Here is a 13,634-nt window from a genome sequence, read left to right on the forward strand (position 1 = left end):
TTGGGGGGCGATATCGTGAAATTCTGTATATCTTTACATGCTTTCCTTGTTATGTCTCTGGGTGAAATGTGTTTTTAAGTTGAATCCACATTTGTGACTATGTTTTTCATACAAAGCTATGTGTGTCACCTCACATATTCTGATAGCTGATTGTTAATTTCAACCCCTTGGAGGATTCTCTTAAACAACTGAAGTACCGGGGGACATGTTTGAAAACATAAAAGCAGTAACAACAAAAAACCTCCCCTCCTGAAGCTAAGAACTTCACAGTAGCAAGCTATGCTGAGTTTAAGGTCTCCAGGCTCGCATAGCGCACAAGTCTGTTACCCAGACCTGAGGTTTCCAAGCATCACAGAGACACCTACAACATGGATTCTATACCATGAGCTGACATCACGCAAGCCTGGGGAGTGTGATATACAATCCAGCAGAGACAGATCTGGAGTGGCACAATTAGCACTAGCTAGCATGCTTGCTGATACACTATTGAGGCTCAACGAAGGCAAATGATCTTGTGTTAGGCTTTAAAACACACTCACTGAGAAAAAGAAAATAGAAATTTGGAAAATAATCTCTCCAAACTATTTTGACAGCTCAAATTGCTGATGCTCTCTCTTGCAGGCCACCAGTCCACCCCTCCTCCATGCCTCGGTATAGTGTGAGTCTCCCACAGCTATTATGGAATAGTCCAGTTGTCGGAGGTAAAGCCAGGCAGGCAGCACAGTGTGTACCTGTGGCGGCCGTAACAGAGAGAGAGGCTCTTGTTCACATGCACAGCAGCGTCTGAATAAATAAAAGTATCTGGTGTTGCTCGTCCGTGTTGAGTTTAGTGAGAGGCTCCTATTTCTTTAATCTGTCTCTCTTTCTCTTACTGCTCCCTATCCTTTCTTACCCTCTCTCTTCCTCATCGGCACCCTGCCTTCTCTTCAAGTGCACCTACTTCTCCTCAGTGTAATTTCCCCTCCCTCTGGCTCTCTATCGCTTTCTCCCTCTGCCTCTCTCTCTCTCTGACCACAGGTCTATCAATAATTCAGCTTATGGATCTGGAATAGGCAGACAAGCAGTGTGCTGGAGACAGGCCAACACAGACTGTTGGCCAAAATACACAGAAGCAGGCAGGCGGCCGTGGTCATTCAGTACTGCTGAATGTACCGCTAAGCCAGCCAGGATAACAGCACCAAGAAGCTGGCCTCACTTGAAGTCAGCCAGCTAAAGGCAGGTTTGTTCCTATAATTTGGCAGTGGTGGGTGTAGGAGGGATTTTAAGGTTTTGGCACTGTAAGGCACATGGCAACAGTAAAACATGAACACTGTCTCTGACATCACCCAGTTTTCTAACAGGAGTATGACTGGATCTGGATTTAATCTTCACCACCACCTTTGACAAATACAGGAGCCAGATATTTACCAAGTTTGGGTAATATGTCAAGCAGCAGAACTGAAGGTGGATAAACAACTAGTGAGAAAGGTTGAGTGACTTGTCACACAAGACAAAACTTACTTCTCTGAAGATGATGAATGCATTTTTATTAATTTATGTCAGTGTACATGCTCTGGTAATTTGACCTGGTTATTTGCTGCCTGAACACAGAGAGAACACTAGCCGAGCAGTATTTTAAAGTGTGAACCTGCAGAACTTACTCATCAATGGAGATTCCACCGATTTACATGACTGCAGTTGGTAAGACCACAGGGTCAACAAAATGTGAGTGAAAATACAGTAAGAATCCTGGGTGATCCACACCACCCATAACTTGTGTTTTCCTTGACAAAACTGTCAATGAGACCTACTGAAGTGTAGGCTCTGTGATATTTTGGAGCTATACAGCCCTCAAATAAGGGTAGCCTGCTTCTCTGAACCCATGACTGCACCATGTTGGCTAAACAAAGCATCTTGGTTAAACCTTATCCATACTGCCTCATGCATGCACCTCTCTGTTTTCCCACAGTTGTGTCACAGTCAAAGACCAAGGGCAGCTGAGCGAAACAAGCTCAGGCTAGCCTGCTGGGAAAGCTGCTAAGAGTGAAGTCCAGGCAGCAAGTCACATCGTGGGAGTAACACCACACAGCATGGACACACAGGATTGATGAGATGATAGCAAACTATGGATATCACTTCTGAGAGGAGATGTCTCCAGGGAAACAACACACACACAGGAACAAGCGTGTGCCTCAAACACATTCACAAGCGAACTCTGGCTGCTCTGCATTTTCGGCCTCCCCTGAGGTTGTGCTTAACAGTTGTTACCATAGCTACCATGGCAACAAGCTGCCTTTGTTTGCTTGCTACCGACGCATAAAGGACTTAAAAAGTAGCAGCAGGGCATATTCCATAGATCATTTACACACTATCTTTCAGAGCCACAAATGAGTGGCTGCATTTAATGCTCCTTATTCATTTCCTTCTTTCAAGAAAACATCAGCGAAATTAAAAGTTCTGGAAAATAGAAATAAATATTTGGGGTCAGAGGAAATACAGAGTGAAAGCATAAAAATGTGAAAATACAACATTCTGCTACTATAAAAGAGCTGGTTGGTCTGCCAAGCTGATGCTAAATCTGTATTATATGTTGGGGACACTGGTTTGGTTATTAGCAATAATAATTACTTATAGTAATTATGAAAGATTGTAATAAAATTTCATATCAGGAATGAGGGACCAGTAATGCAAAGATGGCGCCCAAATAAACCAATGAGAATTGCTTGCTGAGCACATATGCCAAAAACTGGCTTTTGCCCTTACTCCTGATTGGTCATGCGGTCCACTGAATATGCACAAGTTTCCTACGAGTTCCCACTTGGCCAATAGACTTTTTAAAGGTGAGCCCAGGTGTGAATGGTTGTCAAGCTATCTGGGAAGGGAACTCAGTACGGCATTGTGGGAAGAGTGATAGGTAGTGTCACCCACTTACATCTGAAGGGGAAAAATTACCGGTATTCCTTTGTGTAATTGTTCTCAGGAAAATACTATGCCTAAATCTGCAAAAAAAAAAAAAACAGCTCAAGACTATGCCTCCATAATGGAAATTGTAGTCTTTACCCAATGTCACATAATCTAGCAGATTGTAGGCCCAGCAGCAGGCCCCAGATTTTTTAAGCTTCTTGTTCCCAAACTCCAATGCCTCATCCAGGTCCTCAAACCTGTGGGACTGGTCGGTTTTGACATTAGCATACAGTTGGCGCTCCATCTTTACCTTGATGAAGGCTGTCCTCTGCTTAGCCACGGAGAGGGTGAAGTCCAGAAAATTATACACTGTTTTCCAATTGTAAAGCAAGGGAGAAATCTCTACAGCCAGGGCTCTACAGTGCAAGCATTTCACTCGCATTTGACCCTAAAAAAAACAGTATGTGCCTGGAAAATGATTTCGGCGCACACTGTGCGAGCAAAGGTCAGAAGTTACCATGGCAACCAAAAGTTACCATCACAACCTATTCTAATCCTCTGGCCACAACTCACCAATCACAGTAGTTTTCTGTAATGATGCAACCAGGGTCATGCAAGAGGTGACAGGTCAACGGAGGGAAAAGAAAGAGTGAACCGCCAGTAACTATGTAATGTTAAGCACAAAGCCAAAGCTAAAGGTCTCTGTTGTGTATGATCTTCTCCATCTAATATAGATGACAATCACTCCAGTGTGAAATCCACAAGAGAGCTGTATGCGCTGAGGCAAGAGTTTGGTGTTTATATCTGCAAACCGAGTAGTGTCAATGAAACTCGCTGGATTCCTTGTGTCCATAGAGCCCTCAAAGTACTGCTGTGGCATGGACTAGAGAAGGATATTGTGACTGACGACAGGCAGTACTCTGTCGCTCTGCAGCACATAGAACACCTGGCCTTTGGCATCAACAACAGCAGAAGTTCAAGGGCGGGCAAAGATGGTCAGTTTAATTCATGTTAATTTAACGCGTTTAAAAGTTTATAAAAGGGACAGAAATTAAATTTCATGATCAAGAGACAAAGGAGTAAAACAGAAAAAATAACACTTCTATTGTGTATTTTTTTTTTTACTCACAATTCAATTCAGGTGATGTGGGAAATTGAGGCACTAAAGTTTAGGGCTAAGGCAGGAGGCATGCTGGAGAGGTTCCAGACCATGCGTACTCAGCAGCAGGGTTGAGGAAATTCCAGTTGTGTTAGGATGAGACTTTGTTAGGATGAAATTTACTGATGTATTTATTGAACAACAGAATGGTGTTAAGGAGGAAAATGCAGTATAGATAAGTCTAAAAACTAAAAGACACAAATGGCCAGACATTTCATTTCTCCCTCTCTCTCCTTCACTCTCTCGCTCGCCCATCCCCAGCTGAAGCAGCACATGGAGGCAGCCATCAACATTGGAGTGGGAGAACTGAAAGCCAGGTTTGGTGATTTACTGAAGGACGAAAGCACTGAGACCCCACTAGACTCTTTTTGAGTGCTAAATGCTGACACGTGGCCAGAGGACCAGGACAGCCTTCTCACCTTTGGTAATGATGATGTGAAAGAACTGGTGAGGCACTTCAAGGAGCCTCCGGAGAGGTAAACATTTATTCCACACTGCATGGCCCCATGAAACTGTTAAGTTACTAACAAACTATTTATCTGTGTTAAAGATCAGGATGCAACATGGCTGCAATCGAGGATGAGTGGCAGGGCCTGAAAAATGATTGTGTTTAGTATCCTCTGTTTGGTTTTAGTTTGTTGGTGGTCAGAGTTTAAATGAAATTGAAAGATGCTGTTTTTTCATAGAACATCCTGGATTGGTGCAGATGATGCTGGTGCTGCTCATCTCAGCTGCCCAGTGTGAAAGGGGGATTTCTGCCCAGAACCGGATAAAAAACTCCACATGAAGTCGAAGTCTCCCCTACCGAAGACTTGGTAAGGATCAGCCTGGAGGGCCCCTCCACTGAGGAGTTTGATCCTACTCCTGCAGTGGAAAACTGGCTGGAGTTCTAAACATCCAAGGTGGCCAACATACAAAAGCACTTGGACAACTAAAATCCTTTGTGTTTAGTACAAATGAAATCACTGTGAATTTATGAAATTGTTTTGTGCTGCCTGCAATGAAAAAAATGAAATCAAAGACTGAATAATTTTGTTTGTGCTGCCTATTTAAGAGTGAATTGTAACATAAAATCGATAAAAAAATATTTTTTGTGCTCCCAAATATTTTACTTTGGGAGCACATGTGGACACTCGTTGGGAAAAATGTCAGCATAGAGCCTTGTCTACAGCCTGGCGTAGAATGTCTTGAAATTGAAATTGTGTCACCCAGACAATAATTAGACATCTTCTTTGGTTTAGCATGTAATTCTGGCCTTGTTTAAACCAGTTTTAGCCTCAAGTCCCTTGTTGAATGTTGTTCCACCTGGAGCAAGCTTCCATATCTCCACATTTGTTGCTCAAAGATTCCACTGTAGCAGTGAGACAATCAACGTAAGCTTGAAGGTTAGCTATCACGTACCAACAGGAGTGCCATGAATCTCGATCTCAATTAAATGTGCATCTATTGGTTTTTCATTACTACTTTTCATGCATTTCTCTCCAAATGTCTGTGTGTATGTCTGTGTCCTGCAGTGACAGCAGGTTGTGTAACCGGAGAATAACACCATCACCATTCAATCAAACCTTACCAGCTCAGATAAACACAAATAATCACGACTGCATGTAACAAACCTAATCAAAACTGATATCTAAAAACCGAGGTGCATATCTAATTGTGGGCAAACTGTATTGCTGCATCCCTACCTTCCACTGGTCATTATAGATATGCGGCTTACTGTGTGCTCACACAGCAGCAAACCTAACACCTCCACAAAGAGGAGAATTTCAAATCAGCATGTGATGAGCACAAAGGCAAACAGCAATCACCATATTTTACAGTGTATGACAACAGAAAATCAGTCTAAAAAACTCACAAGTGAAGGTTAGAAAGCATACAATACATGCTATCAATAACCAGTATCTGCCCAGACACTGATTGCACTGATTGAGATTGTGTCCATTTGCCTCGTTCATTCATTCATTCATCTCATCTCTCAGCTTGGATGAATGGCACTGGCATAGCATCCTGGCTGTTATTGCCATCGTAGCAGAGGAAACAATAAAGTTGACAGCGGGGCTTGACAGTGGCCCTTTCTTTCTGAGGGAAGTCTTCACTTCTGCAAGGATGAGAGGCTGGAATGCATAGCATCTCCTCTGGATCTGGAATATTTTCAGCAAAATCCAAATATTTGGGTGATCCCTAGTAACTGCTGAAATGACCGCTGATGGGTCCGCTTCTAGCCAACGGAAGAGGGAAGTTTTGAATCTGGAGAAATGTAACTACCAGGTGCTACTTACTAGACCAGTGGTGTTGGTGCACATTTCCATTATTGGCAGGCTTTACCAGTGCATGGAGGTTGCATGTTGGCCTTTGGTTTTACATGCGGGCCTCTCTAGTTTGGACCATGTGGTGATGTCCCAACATAAGAGATCTGTTAACAGACCACATGAGCACAGGGGAAGAGAAGATTTTGGCAACTGACTGCTGACAACACTAAGGTCAGGAGCTGCAGGGATAAGGTTTCACTTACTGAGCAGATTTCATGAAACCTTTTGGTTATACCAACAATTTAGGCTAGTGGGACGCAGTCAATTACCAGCATTACCAGAGCTCAGTGATGAGCAACTGATGGTGTTTCTTTCTCTCAATTATAAAGATGCACTTGAACCAATCAAAATGTTTGTTTACAGTAACATCCTGGTAGAAAACCCCTTCATCGTGCACTAGCTTATGAAGAATGTATTTGTCTTTTTTCATCAATTTGATTCAAAGTGTAAACGTCTCCTTTAAAATGCATTTTTGATGCTTTCATATTCCATTAATAACAACACTTTCGCTAATGTTTGGTTGGATCACAGACAATGATGGCTTGAGTTTACACAGAGCTGGCAGTTAGACAGAAACGTCATGGTTGGGTAGAAGCTAAAGTACAGCAGAAACCTCAGATAGTTCACACCAATTTGCAAATTTGTTTCTAATCTCCAGGAAGTGCAAATAATGTGTCATGAAAGCCCATCAGTGTTGACATTCACTCATTCACATATCATGACATTCATGTCCAGGCATTAATGAACAACTGTGGAGGAGAGGATAATAATCACTAATCATCGCCGTTCCCTGAAAACCCATATCTACCTTTACCAAGACAGGAAAAATAAGAAGCTGCGATGGAGGGAAGTGAGCGAGAAAGTAATACTACCTGGTAAGTTCTGGAAATACATCTCAGCAAGGCCGAGTGTGGAAAAGACCTGGTACAGACTTGCTTCATATAAAAAAAAAAACAACACATCAAGCCACTTGAATGTTGCACGCAGGAGCCGCCGATGTAAAATCTTGTTGTGTAAAAGCAGGAAAGTGGATACAGAGTGTTGGGTTTTCCAAGAAATATGGACCACTCCAATATCAGACTTCCAGGGACAACTGAGAGCAGAGAAGAATTGCTGGCAGATTTGAAGAAACAGCGGTCTATTTTTATTCATGGTGGAGAAATGAGAGACACAGCTGCGAAAGCTAGCTACCTTAATGCTAACAAAATAGCCTCTGCTTTAAAACCATATTCAGAGAGTGAGTTTGTGAAGAAATGCGTGTGGCAGAGAGGATTTCAGAGATTGCTGGAGATGTGGACCAGCGATTTATGGACAAAGGGAGGTAACTTGTTGCATTTTCGGTTGCAACTGATGAGAGCACGGACATTACACATGTTCCTCAGCTGACCATATTCATCCATGTAGATCAACACTGCAACAGCTAATTATATTTTCAGCTCTCTCATCAGAGTGCTGGTCTGGGCTTGCGCTGACAGCCTGGCAACAGATGGTGCACCATCTACTTGGTTACTTGGTTAGTAACCAAGTGTCAGCCTTGTTTTGTGTTTGAGTTTGTTTCCTTATTGTTATCCTACCTGTTTCTCCCCTCCTTTTCCCTCACCTGCTCCTTCCCTGCGTATGTGCTTGTGGGCGTGGTTTGCTGCTGTAGCAGAAAGACGCACCTGAGTTTCATCAAACTCATCAACAGCTACTACATAACTCTGTCTCCACTTCACAATGGTGCCAGATTGTTCCATGTCTACCAGTGACTTTCCAGCTTTCGTTCCTTGTGACTTATCTTGTGTTTTTTTATTCTCTTTTTTGATCTCCAGTGTGCTTTATGTGTTTGTTTGAAGCTGTTTGTGCTTGCCTCAAGTGCGGATTTCTCCGGAATTCGCAATTTCCTCTCCAGCTCACCTGTGCTGCCTGCTACGTTCCTGTAACCCAGAAAGACCACTCATTCCTGCAACTATCTTTCTACAAGGACTTACTACAGCACCACCTGTCCATTCCTGCTTCAGTGGCTTCCCACAGTCTCCCTGTTAACTATTTATCACCATCCCTGCCAGGTACTCAGGAGAGTTAGGTAAATGTGGTTGTTTGCTAGTTTTTTGATCAGCAGCCTAACACCTACGTCTCCGATGAAGCTTAAATTGCTTTTGTTATGAGTTTATTAATTTATTAACCACCCAGTACAAGTAAAGGTTGTAAGGGTAAAGAAACAGCTAAGTGGCTGCTCTCACTCTGACAGTGGATCCATCTATCATGTTATTGACTTTCTGAGAGTGAAGATATGTCACTGCAGGGGGTGTTCATTCAGGGGTTTACTGATTGCATTAAGATGAGCTATCTGCTAGAGATGAGACAACTTCATTTACATTGTCATTTAGCAGACGCTTTTGTCCAAAGCAACTTACAGTAATTCATATATACAGTCATACACTGATGATGGAAGTGCCGACCAGCACATCAGGAGCAGTTTGGGGTTCAGTATCTTGCCCAAGGGCAATTCGACATGCAGACCAGGGGAATCAAACAAGCGACCTCCCAATAACAAGATGCTGGCTCTACCCCTGAGCCACAGCTGCCCAGGCAGGCTTGTAAAGGACCCCCCCCAGCCCAAAAATCCTCCTCACTATCCACCTTTTGCTTCTCCTACCAGAGTGCCATCTCTCTCCTCTTCTGAGGAACTCATGCAGCTATATGAGACTTGGAAAGACAAAGAAGATTTTGAGAAAAACTCTGCATCTACTGTGGCGAGTCTGGTTACTTCCTTCCAGGGCGAGCTCATCACGGTTCGGGGGACATTGATAAGCCAGCTCACTTCTCCCTCTACTCAACTGCATACGCTCTTTCAGTTATTTTAAAGATGTCACTGTAACAAATATCGTGGCACATTTAATCAGGATAACTAAAAGCTGTAGTTATAAACTCTCCAAAAGAAACAGAATTAAACGTTTAGCTTCTTAAATACATATGTTTCGACAGGATCTCAGGATTTATCAGGACAGTTGCTTTTCGCCAAACTCTTTTTGTGTGTGTGTGTGACCTTTTTTGATGTGTAGAAGAACATAGAATATTAACATGATCAGTCAGGACTTTTAAACAAGGCCATTTATCAGCTGTTCCATGTGTGCAAATGTGTGGGCTGCTGCTGGATGATCACTGCAGGTAATGTTATTAATATTTTCCTAAATTAGGGATGATGACTTTTTATGACTTCTCCAACCTGATCCACAGACTTGGATCCGGCCACACACAGAGGAATGTGTAGCAGTGTGCCTCTTTCCACCTCAAGCCTTGTACATTTTTACTCGATATAGACACGTCTAACAGCGTCTCACTTGGCAAAAATCAACGTGACTACAGCCAGCAATCAAGCTGGCTAACTTCCGGTTTAGTGCCCAGCTAACTTGAATGGTGAAAAAATTATTTTATCGAGCAGCTCTTCTAGACTTTCCAAATTTTATTGGACCGAATGGCTCAAATTCTGAAAGTATAATGAGTCATTTTGCAGCGGTTGTGAGGCTCAAAAACAATTATATGTGTATACTGGAGGAATGTAGAATTGGCTTCTTTGTAGAGGAAATCAAGCCAACAGTGTTGAATGCTTCTCCTGTTCTTTGTTGGTTTTAGTGGTTTTTAAAGACATAGTTTTGTTCTTAGAGGTAATAATGTCAGGAATCAACATGGGGCAATTAGGAGATCTCTGAGCTGTGCTGGGTTTGGCCTGGTCTTACAGGCAGCTATAAATACCCTGAAATGTGAGCAGATAAGAGACTGCTGATGTCTGTGAGGGCCACACTGACGCCTCTGCCCTCCCTTTCTGCCCGTCACAACTAGTTGCCAGGCTGTGTTGTATTGAAACCAGGCTTGACTACGTGGTCATTCTGACAAGCCATAGTTGGACCTTCTCCAGCCCTCCCTAGCTACAGATAAGATGCCATTCCAAGTGCCCAAAAAGACTCTTCTTCATGTTTCAACTCTATTTTCTGCTACAAGATTAAATTCAGATTCAATACAAGAAAAAATTCCCTCAAGAACTACCCTCAACCGCATATTTCACTACACATCCAAGTTTCTACAATATGAAAACCTGGAGAAGGGTAGTAAATTAGCATTAATCATAACCACCATCTGTTAACGAGTCACAGGAGAGGCCATAGAGCAGCAGTAGTGACCTCAGAGAGGACTGAGTCTAGGCTACAGTGATGTTCTAGCCTCTGCAGCTGACTGGCATAATTCTTTATTCATTGTCACCTAATCATTTGGTAAATTATATACTGTGATTATTTGAAACATCTGTCAATCTCTGCCATTCCACTGAGAGACACATTAGATACACAGAGGTGGCTTAAAGCGGCTAGAGGTTGAAGCATTAATTGACCATGATTGAAAAATGTCACCTTTCAACACACATGCTTCCTATCTATTCACAAAGACTCAACTCAGCACTATAGCTCACATGCGGATCAGTGATGATGTTAATAACTTTAGATTTTAAAGACTTCATCTAAAACAATATGTTGATGTAATCTTATAAACACTCCAGTACAAACTGTAAATATTCTGTAATACTATACTAAAAAATGATCCAATTTGGCTTCCACGGACAGGACTCAATGGAGAGACTTCACTTATTCATGTCACAATTTAGCCTCAGATATAGGCCTAGGATACCTGGAACTATACAGTATGTGAGAAGTGTAAATCGTATCTCAATAAAAATGGAACACAAGACGTAGGCAGAGCTAAGATGTAATGAGTTTAATTTACTCCTTTACACATACCTGATTAACTTTTTGGGCTATATTGTTTTTTTTGGAGTTTTTATGTAGCATGCAACTCTTACTCTGTTACATTTGGAAACAATGGCACTACTAATGGCACTACTTTTGTTATTCTATGCAGCAGGAGGATGGCTTTCAAATCAAGCTAACTGCCAATATTTCAGGATGAATTAACAGTGCACAGTACAGCAGACGGCAGTTGTATGAAGTCGGTAGAAAAGCAGAGGACTCATTCCTGACAGAGAGATGTCAATGTGTCTGTTGTGGAAATAAGTTTGATAATATGTATACACACAGTATATCATGCTTCAAAACTAGTGCTACTGTTCCTGCTTTCTGCCCTAATGTAAATATTCAGGCTAATGGTGTGTGAGCACCGGGTACCATTTATTTAACTAGTCATACTTACTGGCATAACCTGAAGAAAAGAGACCAAAAAGCAGAGACGAAATCATGCCAATGAATGTGGACATGACTAATTTAACCACAGGTGGTCTTCTTCAGGTCTAAGTACACAACTGAATTTAATATACAATTATGAGCCATTGCAGGTACAGCATTATCTACCAGTTAAGCTAAATAAATAATTTAACCGCACCTGAATGCGTATTGTCTTCATGTGATTGGGTGCCCACACCTGATTATGATGGAAACTGAGAAATCTATACTGAAATGGTTGAACTTGAAGGATACATAGTTTGACATAACAGACACAGTCTTTTATACCCAAGATTTGCAGATCTATTTGCCAAAACATAATGTAAAATGGGAGACAACAAGAACAAGAACATTACAAGAAACTTTATTCATAATAGTGTATAAGACTATAACTTTTATGCTACTCGAGTAGCTGTTTATGAAAAACAGTACCTTTACTTGAGTACGTTGACTCCAACAGACAATAGACTATAACCACAATGTAAAAAAACCCAGAAATGATTTGTATTGACATAGAAACTAAAGCCCTAGTGATGCTGGATTTCTTCAGGGCAAAACTGATATTAAAATTTGGAATTTTCAAAATCTGATAATTATATCACTTGCTTAATATTTTTAATTTTCAAATTAAATAGGATATCTTATTCTCAAATTTAGCCTTTCATCAATATTTACAATGTAACTATACACTATTATACATTCAATCAACTAAGTGGCAGGCCAACAATACCAATACACAATAAAGTAATACCTTTCTTGCAAAGTAATCATTAAAGAGCCCTCCAGTGTGTTTTGTGATATTTCATATTTCTTTCCGATGAGCCATACTGTATGACATTATTTTTTGAAAAATAACAAAATTTTATGTTTAAAGTTATAAAAATTAAACATTTTAAGATGGTTCTAAAATTGTCTAAATTACAACTAATCCTGGAGCCCTATGTCATCCTCCAAGCTTGGCTTATAAGAGGGGAAATAGGGGAAACAGGGCAGTGTGTAGTGTGTGAGTGGTCGAGCAAGAGAAGGAGAGATGGCTCTGATGGTTGTTTTCACAGCAGACCAGTGCTACTGACTGAAGCAGAAGCAAGGTTTAGCAGAGAAGTTAAGTTAAAGTTACAGTTTCATCATGAATAAACTCTGCAGCTCCTCAATACCCAAGAAGTACTTCTGTCTGTCAGCTAGCACTATCCCTGCCAATATTCAGGCAATTGCTTTTCCATGCTAATGCTATCCATGCTAGAGATGGTGATCTTGCTAGAATTCTAGCTGCAATGGTAATGGGTTAACCACACCCCCATTCTCTGTCTTTGAGAGAATGTCGACTTTAATAGGCAGAAAAACTCACTGGAGGTGTGCTTGAATCTTGGGCACTGGTAAACCCTGTGAAGCGGAGGAGGGAAGTATTGTTTTCTGACATTATAAAAGTATCTGTGGGAGCTGATCAGCTGCACACTAAATGTGGCTAGTGACTGCTGTGCTGACAGCATCCTACGTTGTGTTGTTAACCCTCTGCTAACATAGCAGTAAGCTACCCAGGTCACTTTTAGGATTAACTTTAATGTGATTTTGACACAACATGGTATGTATCTAAAAGGAAGGAGGCGTTCTGGAATATCAGAGCAGGGACTTCTGGCTGTTTCTTAAGTCTCAACCAGCCTTCCATAGACTCAGAGAAGTCAAATCAGGGCACATCTTTAATCTCATCATCTTTCTCTTGCTTGCTCTTGATTATAATTTTCAAGTATACTAGATAAACTGGCCTCCATTGAAAATCTGAATATATTACCATCATTGCATTAAACAGTATTACTGCATTGCATGGAAGTTTTGTAATGCAGTGTGCATGTGCTGAATATTATTTTCACACTATTTGTTATGGTGTAAGTATAATCAAAACCTTTCAACAGTGTACGCTGCAGTCAAAATTACCCTATTGGTGTCACAGCTTGTAGGTCTACATGGCAGTCCTGCTGTAAACTGAGAAGGAACCGACGTGCAGCATCACCTTTCCAGTTTAGTCATTTCTGTGAGTCATTGCTAAGCTGATAAAACAACACATAACTTATCTGTGAAACT

At 41.5% G+C, this 13,634-nt stretch overlaps 1 protein-coding gene and 1 long non-coding RNA gene across 5 annotated transcripts in view; one reads left to right on the top strand and one right to left on the bottom strand.

Annotated features, from left to right (window-relative positions):
- usp2a (ubiquitin specific peptidase 2a) overlaps positions 1-13,634 on the bottom strand; it is a 45,988-nt gene that overhangs the window by 28,811 nt on the left and 3,543 nt on the right. The window lies entirely within an intron of this gene.
- Positions 7,997-9,305, top strand: LOC119006673. Its single transcript, XR_005070867.1, has 2 exons — positions 7,997-8,416; positions 8,993-9,305. It is a non-coding gene; the product is annotated as an uncharacterized LOC119006673 (long non-coding RNA).

The sequence above is a fragment of the Acanthopagrus latus genome, chromosome 2 (genome assembly GCF_904848185.1).
Source record: "Acanthopagrus latus isolate v.2019 chromosome 2, fAcaLat1.1, whole genome shotgun sequence".
Taxonomy (NCBI): Eukaryota; Metazoa; Chordata; class Actinopteri; order Spariformes; family Sparidae; genus Acanthopagrus; species Acanthopagrus latus.